At 38.8% G+C, this 22,719-nt stretch overlaps 1 protein-coding gene and 1 pseudogene across 1 annotated transcript in view; one reads left to right on the plus strand and one right to left on the minus strand.

Moving 5' to 3' along the window:
* The window catches only part of LOC133755116 (zinc finger protein 271-like), a 51,637-nt gene that overhangs the window by 15,410 nt on the left and 13,508 nt on the right, over positions 1-22,719 (minus strand).
* LOC133755277 (vacuolar protein sorting-associated protein VTA1 homolog) lies at positions 20,419-22,314 on the plus strand (annotated as a pseudogene).

The following is a 22,719-nucleotide window of genomic DNA, read 5'->3' on the forward strand; positions in this document are numbered from 1 at the left end:
CAAAGTCAGCGAAATCTAAAGGCTTCCATAGCCCTGGCAACTCATGATTAGAGCCTAGGGAGATTACTGACACCATGAACAGGAGTGTCAAATTGTTAAATCAGCAACAGGAGTCACTGTGGACTTACATCCCATGTGGGATCTGTCCTTAATGTGTTGTCCAATGTGAAGTGATGCTATAACTAGTACTGAAACAGTATTTTTACACTTTGTGTTTCTGCGTGGGTACAAACTGATGAGATCTTTACTAATTATATACAAAATCAATCTTCTGTATATAAAGATAATTGGAAATGAAAAAAAAAAAACCTGGTGTTAAATTGGAAATGGCATAGAAAATTAATTATTTTTTTAAAAAAATATTATGTAGGATCTCTGTCTTTAATGTGCTGTACACTGTTATTTAAAGCTATAACTAGTACTCCAACACTATTTTTCTCACTTTGTGTTGCTATATGGGGGAAAACTATTGAAGTTTTTACCTAATATATACTAAACTGATCTTCTGTATATAAAGAGAATTGAAAATGAATCTTGATGTGAATGGAAGAGGAGAGGGATTGGGAAAGTGGAGGGTTGCGGGTGGGAGGGAAGTTATGGGAAGGGGGAAGCCATTGTAACACATAAGCTGTACTTTGGAAATTTATATTCATTAAATAAAAGTTTAATAAATGAAAAAAAGGTCATATATATAAATATATACAATGTAAAAAAAAAAAAAAGACCCTGAATTTCACTTGACTTACCCCATGACATACCAGTAAATGTGATAGAATTATACAATTTGTTAAAAGATTTATTTATTTGAAAGAGTTACACAAAGAGAAAAGGAGAGGCAGAGAAAAAGAGAGAGAGAGAGGAGAGAGAGGAGAGAGGAGAGAGGGGGAGAGGGAGAGAGAGAGAGAGAGAGAGAGAGAGAGAGGAGAGGAGAGAGGAGGGGGGGAGAGGAAAGGAGAAAGAGAGGTCTTTGAACTGCAGGTTCACTCTCCACATGGCTGCAATGGCTGGAGCTGTGTAGATCCAAAGATATGAGCCAGGAGCTTCTTCCAGGTCTCCCACAAGGGAGCAGGGGCCAAAGGACTTGGACCATCTTCTACTGTTTTCCCAGGCCATAGCAAAGAGCTAGATCAGAAGTGGAGCAGCCGAGTCTCGAACTGACACCCATATGAGATGCTGGCACTGTAGGTGGTGGCTTTACCTGCTATGCCACAGAACCAGCCCCAGAAATAGATAATTTGTAAAGTATTTGCCTTCTCATATTTTCTTTTTCTGACAGTTATCTTCTGAAAAACCCTGGGGCCTGCCTATTGAAGAGATAGTATGTAGGCTGGCACCACAGCTCACTAGGCTAATCCTCTACCTGCAACACTGGCACTCTGCATTCTAGTCCAGGTTGGGGCACTGGTTCTGTTCCAGTTGCTCCCCTTCCAGTCCAGCTCTCAGCTGTGGCCTGGGAAGGCAATGGAGGATGGCCCAAGTGCTTGGGCCCTGCACCCACATGGGAGACCAGGAGGAAGCACCTGGCTCCTAGCTTTGGATCGGCACAGAATGCCGGCCATAGTGGCCACTTGGGGGGTGAACCACTGGAAGGAAGACATTTCTCTCTGTCTCTCTCTCTCACTAACTCTGCCTGTCAAAAAAAATAAATAAATAAAAAAGATAATATGTAGCCAAGATTCACCACAAACCCCAGACACTTAAGTGAAGCCTCAATGAGTTCCCCAAATGACTAAACTCTCATTTCTGCTCCTGGACTGATCATAGGAACTGCCCAGCTGAGTGCAGCCCATAACTCAGAGTCAGAACTCCAAATCAAATGGCTATTTGTTAAGCCATTGTGTTTTCTGATTTGTCCTACATCAAATGCTGATATATATCAGTAAGTATGGCAGAAAGTTGAATTACATGCATACTACAATGCATACAACTTCAAAATTTCACTTAGAAGTTCCCATAAAACAGGGCCAGCATTGTCACATACATAGCAAGTAAATCTGCCATCTGCAATACAAGCACCCCATATGAGCACTGGTTCATGTTCTGACTGTTCTGCTTTTGATCCAGCTTCCTGCTGATGGCCTGAGAAAAGCAACGAAAGATGATCCAAATACTTGGGCAAATGCTACCAATGTGAGAGACCCAGATGAAGATCTTGGTTCCTTGCCTCATTCTGTCCCGGCCCTGCTCAATGCGGCCATCTGTGATGTGAACAAGCAGAAGGAAGATCTCTCTGGTTCTCTCCTCTATATACAATATTTTCAAATAAACTTTTTAAAAACTTAGAAAAAATCTGCTATAAACACAATCTTTGCCTATCAATTAGACCTTAGAAAAGCTGTTAATACTAAAAAAAAAAAAAAAAAAAAAAAAAAAAGTCCTGAGATTCACACAAATAAATTATCTGGAGACCATAAGATTGGTTTTCACATTTCAGCTTATATATGGTCATTGTGTACTTTGAGTTTATATTTTAAGAAGCTTATTATCACATGAAATCTAATTTAATATAACTTTACTATCTCAGAAACCAAGATAAAGGTTCACAGTAATTTTCTGTAGCTGCATGTATACTGCATATTGTTCAAGAAGAATGACTGAAAGGGGGAATATTTTTATGATATGCTTTTTGTTTTTCTTAAAGATTTATTTATTTGAAAGTCAAAGTTACACAGAGAGAGGAGAGGTAGAGAGAGAGAGAGAGAGAGAGGTCTTCCATCCGATGGCTCACTCTGCAAATGGCAGCAATGGCCAGAGCTGCACCAACTAACGCCAGGACCCAGGAGCTTCGTGCAGGTCTCCCACATGGGTGCAGGGACCCAGGGACTTGGACAATCTTCTACTGCTTTTCCAGGCCATAGCAGAGAGCTGGATCAAAAGTGGAGCAGCTGAGTCTTGAACCCATGCCAATATGGGATGTGGGCACTTCAGGCCAGGGCATTAACCTACTGTGCCACAGCACCAGCCTCATGATATGCTTTTTGAAGTCACACACTCCAAATATAGCATTAGTAGCAAAAGGGAAGACATGCTCATGAAAGTTTTCTAAAGCAGTACTGTTTGAACTGGTGACAATTTCTGAAATGGATCTGAAAAATAAATGTTTTTTTAATTAAGTGTGGCAAGATAGAGAACATTAGACAGAAGTTACAGTGCCAGGTATTTACAAATCATGTGACACTACACAAAGCACTTTCCGTGATCCCTGTTAAATATAACAGTGGGAAAAATAGAGGGAGGAGATGTACAATTGGGGACATGCTCAATCGGACTTGCCCCAAATGGTGGAGTTAGAAACATGCCAGGGGATTCCAATACAATCCCATCAAGGTGGCATGTACCAATGCCATCTCACTAGTCCAAGTGATCAATTTCAGTGAACAACTGATCACACTGATAGGTCAAAGAGTCAAAGGGATCACACAAACAAGACAAGTGTCTGCTAATACTGATAGAATCATAAAAGGAAAAAACGATCCAACATGGGAAGTGGGATACACAGCACACTCATAGAATGGCAGATGTCCAAAACAGAACTCTGGCCTCAGAATCAGCCCTGAAGACATTCAGATCTGGCTGAAGAGCCCATGAGATTATTCTAGGCATGGAAAGCCAAGACACACTGGCAAAAAAAAAGAAGAAGAAGAAGACCTAAATGAAAGCTCTCTGTGAGATCCCAGTGGAAAGAATGGGGCCATCAAAGAAGGAAGTACTTTTCTCTGAAGGGAGGAGAGAACTTCCACTTTGACTATGACCCTGTCGGAATAAGATCAAAGTTGGTGAACCCTAAAGGCTTCCATAGCCTTGGCAGCTCATGACTAGAGCCTAGGGAGATTACTGACACCATAAACAAGAGTGTCAAATTGTTAAGTCAACAACAGGAATCACTGTGTACTTATGTCTCATGTGGGATCTGTCCTTAATGTGTTGTCCAATGTGAAGTGATGCTGTAACTAGTACTAAAACAGTATTTTTACACTTTGTGTTTCTGTGTGGGTGCAAACTGATGAAATCTTTACTTAGCATATACTGAATCGATCTTCTGTATATAAAGATAATTGAAAATGAAAAAAAAAAAAACAACCTGGTGTTAAATTGGAAATTGCATACAAAAGTAATCAATTTTTAAAAAATATCATGTAGGATCTCTGTCTTTAATGTGCTGTACACTCTTATTTAATGCTATAACTAGTACTCCAACAGTATTTTTTCACTTTGTGTTGCTATGGGGGGGCAAACTGTTGAAATCTTTGCTTAATATATACTAAACTGATCTTCTGTATATAAAGAGAATTGAAAATGAATCTTGATGTGAATGGAAGGGGAGAGGGATTGGGAAAGGGGAGGGTTGCGGGTGGGAGGGAAGTTATTGGGGGGAGTCATTGTAATCCATAAGCTGTACTTTGGAAATTTATATTCATTAAATAAAAGTTTAAAAAAAAAAGCACTTTTCTCCTGAAAAACAATTTGTTTCATCTTTTTTACAGAGATACTGGCAAAACTTCCTTGAGCTACCAGGAAGGACTATTAGAATACAGGGGGCAGGAGTCCTCCAAGATGGTGGAATAGGAAGGGAGCACACTGATAGTCTGGGAAAAGATAGTTTAATAAAAGTGGAGATACTGTAGTTTCAGGGAAGAGTTAGGGAAAAAAACTGCAGAGGAAACTCTTCTGGAACTAGTGGGACATAGTGGATCTATGTGGAGGGCATGGGTGCCCACAGATTGGGACCCCAGCTGCCGAGTCCACACAGCAGCACTGGAAAGGGAGGTGAGGCAAAGCCTCAGTAGCCCAAGACACAGGTGGGGAAGTGGCAGTAAGAGCCTAGAGGGAACGAGGTTTGAAGCCCTGTGGGGGAAAGTCCAACAGGCTAACTAGAAGAGAGAAGAAAAAAAAATAATATAAAAAATAAAATAAAAGGGACCCGTATGGATACGATTCTCTCCACTCACCTTACGAAGGCAAGCAAGACAAAGAGCAGGCACCATTTTGGACATACATAAAAGCTGCACCACCTCAGGGCTGCACCCACCCTCAAATAAGCAGAAAAACCTGACTCTGGTGGGGAGAAATAACAGGAGGTTAGGACCTAGTGAAAAGTGGAGCTTATGAACTGTGACTGAAAAAAAAAAAAAAAAAAAACCTGAAGGTGTATGAGAGAATTCATGGAGTGCCTGAGAGTGAGTACTCTCAGGAAATGCCTCAAACTTGGTAACCTTAGCAAGCTGGTGGGAGATTGAAGGGGAAACTGAGCTTACACTGAGGACTGCACAGACCCTTTGTGTGGTCCTTGGGGTAGAGCAGACGAATATAATACCCACAGGGGGCAGAGCTCAGACACTGACTGCCTTCAATTCTGCTCAGCTGGGCAGAATTAATCCCTTCTGTATCAAAAAAAAAAAAAGAGAGAGAGAGAGAGAGAGAGAGAGAGAGAGAGAGAGAGAGAGAGAAGGAGAGAAAATTGAAAATTTACCATGCCTTACCTGGGTGTGTCACCCTTAACACTGAAGAACCAAACAGAGCTCTCTGGCCACACCCATCACAAACCTCTAAGGATCCATCAAAAGCAGACAGTCCGCTTAATCAAGTCATAGTATCACGAGAAAAATCACCACATCAAAAAAAAAAAAAAAAGAAACCAAAGAATATATCCACACTACCAAGCAACAAATGCAGAAACTGAGGAAAGAAGAACAAGAAAGACATTATGATACCCCAAATGAATAAGACACTCCAATTCAAGATTATAAAGGTGGTGAGATAGAAGAAATGCAAGAAGCAGATCTAAAAAAATTTATGATAAGAACACTTGGAAGTTCTCACAAATTCTTGAACTACAGAAATCCTTACTGGGCAGGGTAGAAAATCTCTCTCATGAAAATGAAATCTTAAGGAGAAATCAAAATGAAATGAAGCAATTAGTAGAACATCAAATTGTGATAGTGAAGAGAAATTAAAATGAATTGAAGAATTCAATAGATCAAATGACAAATGCATTTGAGAGCCTTAAAAAAAGAATCAGTGAAGCAGAAGAGAGAATACCGGAATTAGAAGACAGAGAACAGGAAAGGAAACAGTCAAACCAAAGAAATGAAGAGGAAATTAGAAATCCAAAAAATATTGTTGGGAATCTACAGGATACTATTAAAAAAAAAAAAACCAACATTCAGGTTCTAGGAGTTCCTGAAGGCATGGAGAGAGAGAAAGGATTAGAAGGCCTTTTTAGTGAGATACTAGCAAAAAACTTCCCAGGTTTGGAGAAGGACAGAGACATCCAAGTACAGGAAGCTCATAGAGCCCCTAATAAACATGACCAAAAGAGATCCTCACCACGACACATTGTAATCAAACTCACTACAGTGAAACACAAAGAAAAGATTCTAAAATGTGCAAGGGAGAAATGTCAGAATACTCTTAGAGGATCTCCAATTAGACTCACAGCAGACTTCTCATCAGGAATCCTACAGGCTAGGAAGGAATGGCAAGATATAGCCCAGGTACTAAGAGAAAAAAACTGACAGCCCAGAATATTATATCCCACAAAGCTCTCATTTGTGAATGAAGGTGAAATAGAGACCTTTCATAGCAAACAGAAATTGAAAGAATTTGTTTCCACTCCTCCAGCCCTGCAAAAGATGCTTAAAGATGTGTTACACATAGAAACACAGCCATCAATATGAAAGAAGGTAAAGGAAGAAAACCTCCCAGTAAAAGATCACATGAAGTTCAAAACACATATTAGAAATACCTTTGGGAAAATGGCAGGACAAAGTTACTACTTATCGACAGTCACATTGACTGTTAATGGCCATACCTCTCCAGTTAAAAGACACGGACTGGCTGAATGGATTAAGGAACAAAACCCATCTATTTGCTGCTCACAAGAAACACATCTTTCCAACAAAGATGCATGCACACTGAAAGTGAAAGGCTGGAAAAAGATATTCCATGACAACAGAAATGAAAAAAGAGCTGGTGTAGCCATCTTAATATCAGACAAAATAAACTTTAACACAAAAACTATTGAGACAAAGAGGGGCACTATATAATGATTAAGGGATCAATTCAACAGGAAGATGTAACTATTATAAATGTATATGCACCTAATTACAGGGCACTAGTTTATTTAAAATATATGTTAAGGGACTCAAAAGGGAGACATAGACTCCAATACAATAGTAGTGGGGGACTTCATACTCCACTCTCAGAAATAGAAAGTTCAACCAGACAGAAGATCAACAGGGAAACAGCAGATTTAATCAACACTATAGCCCAAATGGATCTAACAGATATCTACAGAACTTTCAATCCTACACTTAAAGAATTTACATTCTGCTCAGCAGTGCATGGAACCTGCTCCAGGATTGACCACATGCTAGGCCATAAAGCAAGTCTCAGCAAATTGAAAAGAATTAAAAGCATAGGATGCAGCTTCTCAGACCACAGTGAAATGAAGTGAGAAATGAGCAACTCAGGAATCCTGAAAGCATATGCAAACACATGGAGATTAAACAACATGCATCACTGAAAGAAAATTACAGACCAATATCCCTGATGAACACAGACGCAAAAATCCTCAATAAAATCCTGGCTAATAGAATGCAATAACACATCAGAAAGATCAGCCACCCAGACTAAGTGGGATTTATCCCTGGTATGCAGGGATGGTTCAATGTTTGCAAATCAATCAATGTGATACACCACATTAACAAACTGCAGAGGAAAAACCATGATTATCTCAATAGATGCAGACAAAGCATTTGATAAAATACAACACACTTTCATGATGAAAACTCTAAGAAAACTGGGTATGGAAGGAACATTCCTCAATACAATCAAAGCAATATATGAAAAATCCATGGCCAACATCCTATTGAATGGGGAAAAGTTGGAAGCATTTCCATTGAGATCAGGTACCAGACAGGGATGCCCACTCTCACCACTGCTATTCAATATAGTTCTGGAAGTTTTAGCCAGAGCCATTAGGAAAGAAAAAGAAAGTAAGGGACACAAATTGGGAAGGAAGAAGTCAAACTTTCCATCTTTGCAGACAATATGATTCTTTATTTAGGGGATCCAAAGGACTCTACTAAGAGACTATTGGAACGCATAAAGGAGTTTGGCAAAGTAGCACGATATAAAATCAATGCACAAAAATCAGCAGCCTTTGTATACACAGGCAATTCCACAGCTGAGAAAGAACTACTAAGATCAATCCCCTTCACAATAGCTACAAAAATAATCAAATACCTTGGAATAAACTTAACCACGGATGTTAAAGATCTCTATGATGAAAATTACAGAATCTTAAAGCAAGAAATAGAAGAGAATACCAAAAAATGGAAAAATCTTCCATTCTCATGGATTGGAAGAATCAATATCATCAAAATGTCCATTCTTCCAAAAGTGATTTATAGATTCATTGCAATATCAATCAAAATACCGAAGACATTCTTCTCAGATCTGTAAAAAATGATGCTGAAATTCATATGGAGACATAGAAGACCTCAAATAGCTAAAGCAATCTTGTACAACAAAAAAAAGCCAGAGGCATCACAATACCAGATATAAGGACATACTACAGGGCAATAGTCATCAAAACAGCATGGTACTGGTACAGAAACAGATGGATAGACCAATGGAACAGAATAGAAATGCTGGAAATCAATCCAAACATCTACAGCCAACTTATATTTGATCAAGGATCCAAAACCAATACCTCGAGTAAGGACAGTCTATTCAATAAATGGTGCTAGGAAAACTGGACTTCTACATGCAGAAGCATGAAGCAAGGACCCTACTTTACACCTTACACAAAAATTCACTCAACATGGATTAAAGACTTAAATCTATGACCTGACACCATCAAATTATTAGAGAACATTGGAGAAACCATGCAAGATATAAGCATAGACAAGGACTTCTTAGAAAGACCCCAGAGGCACAGGCAATCAAAGCCAAAATTAACAATTGGGAATGCATCAAATTGAGAAGTTTCTGTACTTCAAAAGAAACAGTCAGGAAAGTGAAGAGGCAACCAACAGAATGGGAAAAATATTTGCAAACTATACTACAGATAAAGGGTTGATAACCAGAATCTACAAAGAAATCAAGAAAATCCACAACAACAAAACAAACAACCCACTGAAGAGATGGGCCAAGGACCTCAAGAGACATTTTTTGAAAGAGGAAATCCAAATGGCCAACAGACACATGAAAAAATGTTCAGGATCACTAGCAATCAGGGAAATGCAAATCAAAACCACAATGAGGTTTCACCTCACCTCAGTTAGATTGGCTCACATACAGAAATATACCAACAACAGATGCTGGTGAGGATGTGGGGAAAAAGGACACTAACCCACTGTTGGTGGGAAAGCAAACTGGTAAAACCACTATGGAAGTCAGTCTGGAGACTCCTCAGAAACCTGAATATAACCCTACCATACAACCCAGCCATCCCACTCCTTGGAATTTACCCAAAGGAAATTAAATTGGCACATAACAAAGCTGTCTGAACCTTAATGTTTATTGCAGCTCAATTCTCAATAGCTATGACATGGAATGAACCTAAATGCCATCAACAGTAGACTGGATAAAGAAATTATGGGACATGTACTCTATAGAATACTATAAAGCAGTAAAAAAAAAAAAAAAACAATGAAATCCAGTCATTTGCAACAAGATAGAGGAATCTGGAAAACATCATGCAGAGTGAAATAAGCCAGTCCCAAAGAGACAAATATCATATGTTCTCCCTGATCAGTGGCAATTAACCAACCACCTAAAAGGAAGCCTGTTGAAGTGAAATGGACACTATGAGAAACAGTGACTTGCTCACCCCTTGTACTGAATGTTGATGAGCAACTTAATACTTTATCCCTTTTAGTAGTTCTTTGTTTTACTTAATACTATTGGTTGACCTCTGTAATTCACACATAATTATTCTTAGGTGTTTAAATTTAACTGAAAAGTGACCTCTGTTAAATATAAGAGGGGGAATAAGAGAGGGAGGAGAGCAACAATTTGGGACATGCTCAATCTGACTTGCATCAAATGGTAGAGTTAGAAATGTGCCAGGGGATTCCAATTCAATCCCATCAAGGTGGCATGTACCAATGCCATCTCACTAGTCCAAGTGATCAGTTTCCGTTCAGAATTGATCATAATGATAGGATAAAGAGTCAAAGGGATCACATAACCAAGACTAGTGTCTGCTAATACTAACTGAGAATTAAAAAGGAGAGAATGATCCAACATGGGATACACAGCAGACTCATAGAATGGCAGATGTCCTAAACAGCACTCTGGCCTCAGAATCAGCCCATAAGGCATTCGGATCTGGCTGAAGAGCCCATAAGAGTATTTTAGGGATGGAAAGCCAAGATAATCCAGCAAAAAAAAAAAAAAAAAAAAAAAAAAAAAAAAAAAACCTAAATGAAAAATCTCTGTGAGTGAGATCTCAGTGGAAAGAATGGGCCATCAAAGAAGGAGGTTCCTTTCTCTGAAGGGAGGAGAGAACTTCCACTTGGACTATGACTTTGTCTAAGTAAGATTATAGTTGGTGAACTCAAAAAGCTTCCATAGCCTTGGCAACACATGACAAGAGCCTAGGGTGATTACTGAGGCCATAAACAAGAGTGTCAATTGTTAAATCAATAACAGGAGTCACTGTGTACTTATTCCCCATGTAGGATTTCTGTCCTTATTGTGTTGTTCAATGTGAATTAATGCTACAACTAGTACTCAAACAGTACTTTACACTTTGTGTTTCTGTGTGGGTGCAAACTGTTGAAATCTTTACTTAATATATACTAAATTGGTCTTCTGTGCATAAAGAGAATTGAAAATGAATCTTGATGTGAATGGAATGGGAGAGGGAGTGGGACATGGGAGGGTTGTGGGTGGGAGGGAAGTTATGGGGGGGGAAGCCACTGTAATACAAAAGCTGTACTTTGAAAATTTATATTTATTAAATAAAAGATAAAGAGAAAAGGAATACAGGGGGCAGCATAGCCCAGGTACCAAGTATATGACAGAGTAGGTTTCACAGACCTCCATTTCTAGAGATCATGATAGTGGAATGAATTAATGGGCATGTGGTAGGAACCCTCCACACCAGGCTGCACCATTAAGACCACTGTCTTTCTAATCCATTCACAACTCTCTTTTGAATGCTGGTCCAGAACTTCTATTACCACCAAGCCTTGAAAACTAATGGATGAGGTAAGTTAATATCAAGTATATCTTGTTCACTCTGGTCAGTATGATCCATAACTGCTTGGACAATGCAACTAGGATCTTTACTTTTTAATGACTCTTGTCTCTGCTCTTAGTCTTAAGGTGTTATCTCAGAGAGCATTAAGTTGTATTCTGTTAGAAAAGATTCCTATTTATTGAGCTCTCTTCTTCAAATACCATAACAACTTCTCACTTCCAAAGGAAATGGGACTGTTCCCCAGTACCCAAACTTCAATGTTCCCAGAAACTATGCAATGTATAAGTTCTGTAACCTCAAATGAGTAGCTATTGACAGGCTATACAGTACAGGAAACCAGAAACTTCATTTAAAGGATATACACCAGAAACCCCATAAATGCAATTGCAATACAGTGTAAGTCAGCCGGCACACATCTCACAATAAGGACATTTCACTAATATTATTGCTATACTCATCTTAAAGATGAGTAAACAGTGACAGAGGTGCAACCTACATTCAGCTCATATACAATTCAGCTCAAATGGTCTGAATATCCATCTACATCCCACGGCCATCTTGTATGAGACCAGTTGTCTACAGAAATTTTAGAACCCCTTTCTGTATATCTGGAGACCCATTGGTCTTCTGTCAGACACCTCATATACTTTTTTTTTTAAAGATTTATTTTTATTTATTTGACAGGCAGAGTTACAGAGAGAGGTAGAGAGAGAGAGAGAGGTCCTCCATCCACTGTTTCACTTCCCAGATGGCCACAATGGAGCTGTGCTGATCTGAAGCCAGGAGCCAGGAGCTTTTTCTGGGTCTCCCACATGGGTGTAGGGGCCGAAGGACTTGGGCTATCTTTTACTCCTTTCCCTGGCCACAGCAGAGAGCTAGATCAGAAGTGGAGCAGCCAGGATTAAAACCGATGCCCATATGGGATGCTGGCATTTAAGCCCAGGGTGTTAACCCATTGAGCCACAGCGCCAGCCCCTCATCTTCTGACAAAAAAAAAATCCTTGAAAATTCAACATTATTCATTTCTTCTATGTCTTTGGAACTGAGGATCTACCATTGGTATCCCTTCCTGAACCAGCCAAGGTCTATAGGGTGTACCTGAATGAGAGATTATAATGCCTCCAATCTACATCTGCACCTATGCCAACAAGAGACAGGAACCTGTCCTGCTCTCCAAAGTTCCTTTTACCCCCACACTAACATTCACAGACATAGAAACCAATCACACAGTCCTTGAGCAATATGAGGACAGCTTCAGGACCAGAAATTCTTTAAATATGGTGGGAGTGGTTGCAATGGCATATGCTGAGGAGGAAAATAAAGGAGACTTTTCATGATCTTTCCCTGTTGACATCATGGGCTAATGAAGCAACTTTCCCTGTAAAACAGTGCACACCTCCATTAGGAATAAATTTGCTAGAAAATCAACCTCTTAGGATACAGCAGGGATACATAAAAACTTGTCTAACCACATGAAGTGCTCACATAATATTCCAATTCCTCATTAATTCCTGGCTTGGCAAATACATTTGAAAGAAACATACTATAAGTTGGTCAGCACCACAGCTCACTTGGTTAATCCTCCACCTGTGGCGCCGGCACCCCAGGTTCTAGTCCTGGTTGGGGTGCTGGATTCTGTCCCAGTTGCTCCTCTTCCAGTCCAGCTCTCTGCTGTGGCCCGGGAGTGCAGTGGAGGATGGCCCAGGTCCTTGGGCCCTGCACCCACATCAGAGACCAGGAGGAAGCACCTGGCTCCTGGCTTTGGATCAGCGCAGCGCACTGGCCATGGTGGCCACTTGGGGTGTGAACCAATGGAAAAAGGAAGACCTTTCTCTCTCTCTCTCTCTCTCTCTCTCTCTCTCTCTCTCTCTCTCATGCTCTCACTGCCTAACTCTGCCTGTCCAAAAAAAAGAAAAGAAGAAAAGAAACACACTATAAGTGGAGAAATTAAAATGTGGATAGAATTTTTGGAAATTGCCATTAAATATTTTATTACTTTTTCAATTCTCATAATTAAATTGTGGTTCTAAAACCTCAAATACTTCTTTTTTGATTTTTTATTAAACTTTTATTTAATGAATATAAATTTCCAAAGTACAGCTTATGGGTTACAATGGCTTCCCCCTCCCAAAACTTCCCTCCCACCCACAACCCTCCACTTTCCTGCTCCCTCTCCCCTTCTAATCACATCATGATTCATTTTCAATTCTCTTTATATACAGAAGATCAGTTTAGTATATATTAGGTAACAATTTCAACAGTTTGCCCCCATATAGCAACACAAAGTGAAAAAAAAAATACTGTTGGAGTACTAGTTATAGCATTAAATAACAGTGTACAGCACATTAAAGACAGAGATCCTACATAATATGTTTTTAAAAAAATAATTAATTTTCTATGCCATTTGCAATGTAACACCAGGTTTTTTTTTTCATTTCCAATTATCTTTATATACAGAAGATCGATTTTGTATATAATTAGTAAAGATCTCATCAGTTTGTACCCACACAGAAACACAAAGTGTAAAAATACTGTTTCAGTACTAGTTATAGCATCACTGCACATTAGACAACACATTAAGGACAGATCCCACATGGGATGTAAGTACACAGTGACTCCTGTTGCTGACTTAACAATTTGACACTCCTGTTCATGGTGTCAGTAATCTCTCTAGGCTCTAGTCATGAGTTGCCAGGGCTATGGAAGCCTTTGGAGTTCGCTGACTTTGGTCTTATTCCGATAGGGTCATAGTCAAAGTGGAAGTTCTCTCCTCCCTTCAGAGAAAGGTACCTCCTTCTTTGATGGCCCTGTTCTTTCCACTGGGATCTCACTCACAGAGATCTTTCATTTAGGTCTTCTTCTTCTTTCTTTTTTTTTTTTCTTCTCCATGGTATCTTGGCTTTCCATGCCTACAATACTCTCATGGGCTCTTCAGCCAGATCTGAATGCCTTAAGGGCTGATTCTGAGGCCAGAGTATTGTAAAACCTCAAATACTTCTACAGATACCTGGAAAAAAAAAAACAAAACAAAACAAAACAAAAAAAACCCAAGGACTCTTTTTAACTTTAGTGTTTAAAGAAGAAAATAATATCCCTGAATAAATCATTTTTAATCCTTTAAAATGATTCTTGATCTTACCTACTAAAACAATTTGTGGATCATATTTCACAGTAAAATAGTAATAATTTGGTGGATTAATATGGCTGGAAAACAGGGTGAATGCCTTGTAAAATCTTTGTGAATATTTAAAACTGTGCTATCTGGTAATTCTTTACCCAAAACTTCCTGAAATTCATCTGTCCATGAATCCAGTTATCTGTATATTTTTAACAAAGCTATATCAAAAAAAAAAAAAATAAAACAAAACTGCACTTAAGTTGCGGTTTCTGCCAAAAAATTAGGCAAGAGACAAATATAAAGGTATCATGGAGCTCCTGCTTTTACTCCTCTTGTCTAAATGAGAATTGGCATGAAATTATAGTCAAACACTTGAGGATTTGAGTGATGGTCTCATGGGCCATTGACTGTTGGTACACAGCTATTAGTAATTTTTTCTATGGATAGTGTATGAATTGTGCTATTCAAATGCCTATATCATCACTGATCTGGTAATTGCCTTTCAGTGACTTCATTCTTCAAATTGAGGGACATCAGTTTTGAACTTCTATCTTAAATAACTTCATCTCAGACCCAGAAGAAAATTATTACTTAGTTCCCAGCATCATACAATGTAAACAGAAAATGAAGTTTTAGGCATCAAACAAGAATAGTATCATGAAATAGTGGATTCTCTTGTCCTTTCTGAAAATTATTGCTCCCTATAGTGGTAGCCACACACTTCTGACAGCAGGAGTTGGTGATTTTGGAATTACGGTTGTAAATTCTGTGGGGATTCCTGAGAAGAAAGTGGGCAGGCAGCAGGCAACACTCAATTGTTGTTGATTGATCTTTTACAACTCATTTCCTCTCACTGGTTTTAAATACATCTTTTATTATTATTATTATTATTTGACAGGCAGAGTAATAGACAATGAGAGAGATAGAGAGAAAGGTCTTACTTCTATTGGTTCACTCCCCAAATGGTCACTATGGACGGCACTGTGCCAATCTGAAGCCAGGAGCCAGGTGCTTCTTTCTGGTCTCCCATGTGTGTGTAGGGGCCCAAGCACTTGGGCCATCCTCCACTGCCCTCCCTGGACAAGAACCTGGTGTCCATATGGGATGCCGGTGCCACAGGCGGAGGATTAACCAAGTGAGCCACGGCACCAACCCCTACTTAAACCTTCTGAGTAATGACCAGCATTTATAATTTCAAACACTTGGAAATAGGAGCTCTAACACTTGATTTTACTGAATCAATAATGAAAAATATAGTCCCTAAGATATAAAGAGAGTGATGATCACAGAGTGAAACTAATTCAGCATCCTACAAGGACTAAATTTGAGGTCAAGCTTGAGCTACTTATCACTAATAGAAATGTCACTAATAGAAACAACCAGTGTTATCTGACCAAGTTTTACTAGGTGGGAATGGCATCCCATGTTTGTGCCAGTTTGTGTCTCAATCTCTCCACTCCTGATCCAGCCCCCTGTTATTGAACCTGGGAAAATAGCAGCAAAAGATGGCCCAAATGTGTGGGCCTCTACCCACACCACAGTGCCAGCCCTAATAAATCTTATTAAAAACCTAAAGGAGGAAAATGTAAAATGTATAAATTACAGTTATATATAGGTATAAATTTCTGAAAAGTACATAATTTCATCCTTTTAGAGATCTAAAATTTATTTGTAAATTATATAATTAAAAGATAAAGAAACATTGATTCTTATGCCTCTTCAGCATAAGACATCAACTTTTCCAGGTTCTAGATGCAGTTATTCAGAGTTTCATAGATGTAATCAGTAATGTGGCTCAAATAAGTCTTACCCAGGGGATCCCAAATTTAAACAGGGTACTCAATACCATTTTAGAAAAGTTCCAAAATATGTATCAGAAGAAAAAAATAATTTATTTGGTACATCTCATTTTAATTATAGTATTACCTAAATTTCCAATAGTCAGATGTACTCAAAAAATCCCACAGGTGGGAGAGATGGCCTAATACAGCAAGTAATTATTAAAATAAAAATTTTAAGCTACAACTTAACTAGGGAAAATAACACTCCACAGGTCCCAAACTAAAATAATTAAGATGACATAATAAAAAAAAACTCAATGTCTTCATGCATTAAAATTTATTACATTAGATTTAATTAACAAAAAGATGATTATTCCAGCTCTTTACCACTTGGCAGCCCAATTTTACCTGTTGAATCTGGAAAAAAGTAAATGGCATCTCATGGTAGATTACTAAAATCTTAATGCTATATGCCATCGATTATGTCCACCATACTTTATATCTAATATTAATATATCTGATGCCTCTTAATAGATAAATGACCCATCTTAACTATTACAAAAGTGGCAAATGTGTTTTGCTCAAAGCTTTTCCAACAGCTCCTTAGTCTAGTTTGCCTTCACTTTGAAAAGACACTTCTAGGCTATACATGAGCATCTCATTGACTTTGCCATCAAACACAATTTTTGCAAAGAATTTAACTGTACTCACCTTTTATCAGGAGCACAAGAACACATCACATTGATGACTTCCTCCCTGAATGAGACTATTTGACAGACTTGTGAAGAACATACAACGCTAATACCTTTTAGTCCTTCCTGGGTTTTGGTGCAATGCATGCCTCATTTAAAAAATTAATTGTCATGGGTGCTACAAATCAGCCCAGCTTAACTGGCCCCCCTTCCAATGAAAAGTGCTAAAATTCAGTCAAATTAAATTCTGTAGGCACTATCATTAGTGCTCTCAGTGAATTCTTCACTTGTGGAGCTCATACGCCTTCTAAATTCTTTGCATCATCTATGATATCCATTACTTCTCAAGGGTGTGATGCAAGAAATAACCTCTCTTGGAACCTTGCCATGTGCCAGTAAAATTAAATTAGATGGCTATTAACTATGCTATACTGGAAAAACAGTCACCTACACACCTTGAGCCTGTGATTCTACAAACCTTGATGTCTAGTAGGACTTTGGCCATGGATATATAATAGTAAAATGTGAGAATGGCTACTAAGGCCTCCTTAATAAATGATGGACCCAAAACTTGGCATACTCCTTTTGGCAGAGGGGATGGCTTCCAATGTCTACTGTCTATGTCCAGATGCCAGGGTACTGCAGGAGGTCACTATTCTAACAATAAAAAAGAAAAACCATTTAAGTTCAGCTGGACACCATTCTGCTGACTGTTGATCTCATTACTATTAATCTGGATGCCTTCATTGATGACAATCCCGAGACCCAAAGTAGTCACAGCCATTATCTGCTAACAAAAGCTTAAACCAAGAGTTATGGATTTATACCTGTTATAACACAATTCCTCAGAACCCATCTAGTCCAAACCTTGAGAGTTGAAAGCTGTTATACTTGGCCCACCCATAAATAGGACATTAATTGTGCCAGATGGGCTCTATATCCTTGTACTGCAAGGAGGATGTCACAGATATTGATGCTCCAAACTTATCCAGCTCCCTACTTATGTGTCTGGGAAAGCAGCAAAGGATTGCCCAAATGCTTGGGCCCCTGAACCCATGTGATATCTGGAAGAAGCTCCAATCTCATGAGATCAGCCTGGTCTAGCCACAGTCATTGCAGCCATTTTGGAGGAGAACAAACCAGAAGGAAGATCAGTCTCTCCCTTTCTCACTCTAACACTGCCTTTCAAATATATAAATAAATCTTTTAAATGTAATCATTTCAATAGATTCTTCAGTGCTCAATCATGATGACCTTTACTATCTTAAGGACATTTTCATTTCTTTTTTAAAGATTTGTTTATTTGAAAGGCAGAGAGGGGGCTGGTGTGCTGCAGTATGCAAAGCTGCCATCTGTTATACTGGCATCCCATATAGGCACCAGTTCAAATCACACTTGTTCCACTTCTGATTTAGCTTCATGCTAATGGCCTGATAGAGTGGAAGATGGCCCAAGTACTTGGGCTCCTGCCACCCCTATGGGTGACTCAAAAGAAGCTCCTGGTTTCAACCTGGCCCTACACTGGCCATTGGAGACACCAGAGGCATGAAACAGATGATGGAAGATTTCTCTATGTCTTTCTCTTTCTCTCTCTCTCTCTCTCTCTAACTGTGACTTTCAAATAAAGAAGTAAATAACTTTTAAAATGATTTTAGAAAGGGCAAAGAAACACAGAAAGTGGGTGAAGAGAGAGAGGAAGAGAGGTCTTCCATATGTTGGTTCACTCTCTAAATGTCTGCAACAGCTGTGGCTGGACCAGGCTCTCACATCCCCTAATAAGTAGTAGATCTTGCACTTAGGTGAAAGGAACTAAAGAATTTAAGCCACTACCCCATGCTTCCCAGAGATATTAAGCAGGAAACTAGTTTGGAAGTGAAACACTGAAAACTTAGATTAGCACTGCAATATAGAATGTGGGCATCACATTCAATGACAAACAAATTCGAAAACCTGGAAGAAATCAAGACACATGCTAGGTACAAAAATTGAGCCATGAAGACATATAGAAAACCTAAACAAACAAAAAACCAAGACAGATATTGAATCAGTAACAAAAACCCTCCAAAGAAAAGCCCAAGACCAGAAAGCTTCACTGCTGAAGTCTACCAGACTTTTAAAAATAGAACTAATTCCAATTCTTCTTAAGCTATTCAAAGCAATTGAAAGAGAAGAGTATTCCCAAACTCCTTCTATTTGGCCAGCGTCACCTTATTTTCTAAACCAGAAAATGATACAATAGAGAAAGAGAATTAAAGAACATTAAATCTGATAACCACAGATCCCAAAATTCTCAACAAAATACTAGCTAATAAAATCCAACAACAGATCATAAAGATAATTTACCTGGACCAAGTGGAATGTACCCAGGGTATGCAGGGATAGTTCAATATATGCAAATCAATAAATGTGATATGTGACACTAGCAAACTAAAGAATAAAAACCACATGATGATCAATAAATGAAGAGAAAGTATTTGATAAAAAGCAACCTTTCATTATAAAAACCTTAAGCAAGTTGGGAATAGAAGGAACATTCCTTATCACAATCAAGGCAATATATGACAAATCTTCAACCAATATCATATTGAATGGGAAATCGTGGAAGCATTTCCACTAAGATCTGAAACCAAAGTTGCTCTCCATCACTACTGCTGTTCAATACACTACTGACAGTTTTAGCCATGGCAATAATGCAAGAAAAAGAAATCAAAGGAAAACAAATTAGAAAGGAGAAAGCCTAATAACCTGTTTGCAGATGATATGATCCTAAATATCGGGAAACCAAAAGACTCCACCAAGAGATTATTGAAACTCACAAGAAAGTTTGGTAAAGTTGTAAAATATGAAATCAACACACAAAAATCAATAACCATTATATACACAAAAATGCCATGGCTGAAAAATAACTTATCAGATCAGTGCCATTCTCAATAACCATAAAATTTTTTATTACCTTGGAATAAATTTAGTCAAGGGTGTGAAAGATCTCTATAAGAAAAATTATAAAACATTAAAGAAAAAAAAGAAAACACAAAAAAAGGAAAAATCTTTGATGTTCATAAATTAGAAGAACTAATATCATCAAAATTCCCATTCTACCAATAGAAATTATTTTTAATTTTACTTTTACAATCATTTATTTATTTGAGAGGAAATTATAGAGAGACGGAGAGACAAAAACTGATGCCTTCTACCTGTTGGTTAATTCTCCAAATAGCTGTAATGGCTGGTGCTGGGCCGATCTGAACCCATGAGCTAGGAGCTTCCTCCTCATCTCCTATGTGGATACAGGAGCCCAAGCACTTGGGCCATCTTCCACTGCCTTCCTAGGCCATAAGCAGAGAGTTGGATCAGAGGACCAGCTGGGACCCAAACTGGCATCCATGAGATGCCAATGCCACAGAGGTTCAAACTACTATTCCACAGTGCCAGCCCCTCAAAAGCAATTCACAGATTCAATGTGATCTCAATCAAAATACCAAGAACATTTGGAAAGAAGACATTTCTCTCTGTCTCTCACTGTCTATAACTCTACCTGTCAAAATAAAAAAATAAAATAAAAAAAATTTAAAAAATAAAAGAACATACAGCATCACCTGATGGTTCAGGAGCATGACAAGTAGGACCCTGTGGTGGCCTATTACTGAACAGTTGCTCAAGAAATGATCTGAGGGGTGTTTGTTGGTAGTCATTGTTTGATCATTACATATTTCACCAAGGGGGTCATTTATATGCCATGCAAATTAGAATGAAGATTGATAATAAAACTCCTGGGTGTCATAAATTTTTATCAAAATTAACAGGTCAGTTAGGAGCTCTTAATAAATAGGTGGGGGGTTGACACTGTGGTACAGCAGGTTAAAACCCTGGCCTACAGTGATGGCATCCCATATGTGCTCCAGTTCAAGTCCCAGCTGCTCCACTTCTGACTCAGCTCTCTGCTCTGGCCTGGGAAAGAAGTAGAAAGATGGCCCAAGTCCTTGGGCCCCTGCACACATGTGGGAGACCTGGAAGAATTTCCTGGCTCCTGGCTTCAGATCAGCACAGCTCTGGCCATTGCGGCCATTTGGGGAGTGGATGGCAGAGGCTGACTCTCTTTCTGTCTCTCTACCTTTCTGTAATTCTGCCATTATAATAAATAAATAAATCTTAACAACAACTATTAGACCGGACTTGGATAGGACTCAATTATCCCAATGAGAGACTTCAATGATGCAAAAGCAAAGAGGTTTATTGTTCTAGCTCAATCTAGGGTCCACTCCTCCAATCATCACAATGGTCATCTGATGAGGACCCATCCCATTTCCTTTGTGGGGTTTATATAGGGTTTTCAGAGACATTCTATACATTATAGCACCATCAGCAAATTATCTCATGCTGTGAGAATTTAAAGAACATCTCTTAAAATTGATTAGTAAATCCAGTAGTGGGAATAGACCTAGTAAAGGTGGTTACATGGCTTTGGGGTTGATGCTTTTTAAAATGATTAGCTAAAGTGTAGGGTCCAAGCCATGAGGGTGTATGTTCCAAACTGCAGGGTTTGGGGATGTTATCAATCACCTTAATGGCCTAAAAATACACCTGGAAAAGACAGCTGGATAGCAGGTATTTCCCTGCTATCTGCTGACTGGCTGTTGCTAGGGGAGTTTATCACAAGGGGAGTTTATTTTTCTTCTTTTGGGAGATTTTGCCAAAGGGTTCAGGGTCTGGTCAGGCCTGAGTTACAAGATGGAGGCCTAGTCTAAAATAGCTACGCCTTGACCCAGGCTCAGATTCTTCACAAAAACAACAAAAAGAAACAGTGGGGGTGATAATAAGCTATTACCCAAGGAGTAGTTGGTTCTGCCCATTTGGGGAATTATTCTTGGAAAATGTTTATATATGCAGACAATGAACATTGTGCTGGGTGATTTCACAAAAAACATGATCATGTTCTTCTATACTGCAAGTCTTTTAACAGATGTCATAACCGTGCTTAACATAACACTGATGAAAATGTGAAACACATGAAGTATGCAAGGTGGAAGGTAACATATATCCATAATTGCTTAAACAATGAGGAGACTCCTCAAGTAGGCCCTATTGCAATTGAGGAAGATACTGATGGTGAAGAAAATGAAGATGCTGAAGTAGCATCTCTGCCCATTCAACACACCTCAGCCATCATCATCTTCAGCATTTGACCCAGGCAGCATGCCATCAGACAGCTATAGTTGAATACAGGGTCCTCTGGGTGCACATGCCCTAGCCTACACACCAGCAAAAGTGCCTCATAGCATGGGTGTAACAAGGAATACTATCCAACCTGCTCTATAGACTATTCCAGCCATTGATCCTGCACTTTTCAGTATGGTTTCCCAAGGCTATATCCACCTCAAACCTGAGGAGTTTGTTAGAGCTCAGAAATACTGCAAATATGCTAGCAGTGCCTTACAATATGAAGATGCAAACACTGCCATTCAGAATATACAGAAAGACCTCAAGTTACTGATGACTGACAGACAATGAAGCCTTTGTACAACAGATCCATGTCTCTTTGGCATAAAGAATTAACTCCATTACTGTCTTCAGCCTATCAAGAGTACAATTTCAAGAAAGACTTCAGTTGAGTTGAATATGACAATAAAATCTGTGTGTATCAGATTCCTTTTGAAGCATTCATCAGTAGCCTCAACCAGTTTTTATTGTCCATTTAATGGCTTTGGTAATTTATGGGTACAGAGGGCAGATGTTGGCAAGATCCTAAAAACACCCTTTGAACCCTGCTCCAGCAAATGAAAACACAGAAAATATATACTGGAAATAAGCTTTATTAATTTACATACATGAAGAGAATTTTTTAAAAGGCATACTATTTGGACAAACAGATCATATTATTTTGCTGTAAAATTCTAAATCTAATGAAAGATTCCA

Source organism: Lepus europaeus, unplaced genomic scaffold (assembly GCF_033115175.1).
Source record: "Lepus europaeus isolate LE1 unplaced genomic scaffold, mLepTim1.pri SCAFFOLD_3_1, whole genome shotgun sequence".
Taxonomy (NCBI): Eukaryota; Metazoa; Chordata; class Mammalia; order Lagomorpha; family Leporidae; genus Lepus; species Lepus europaeus.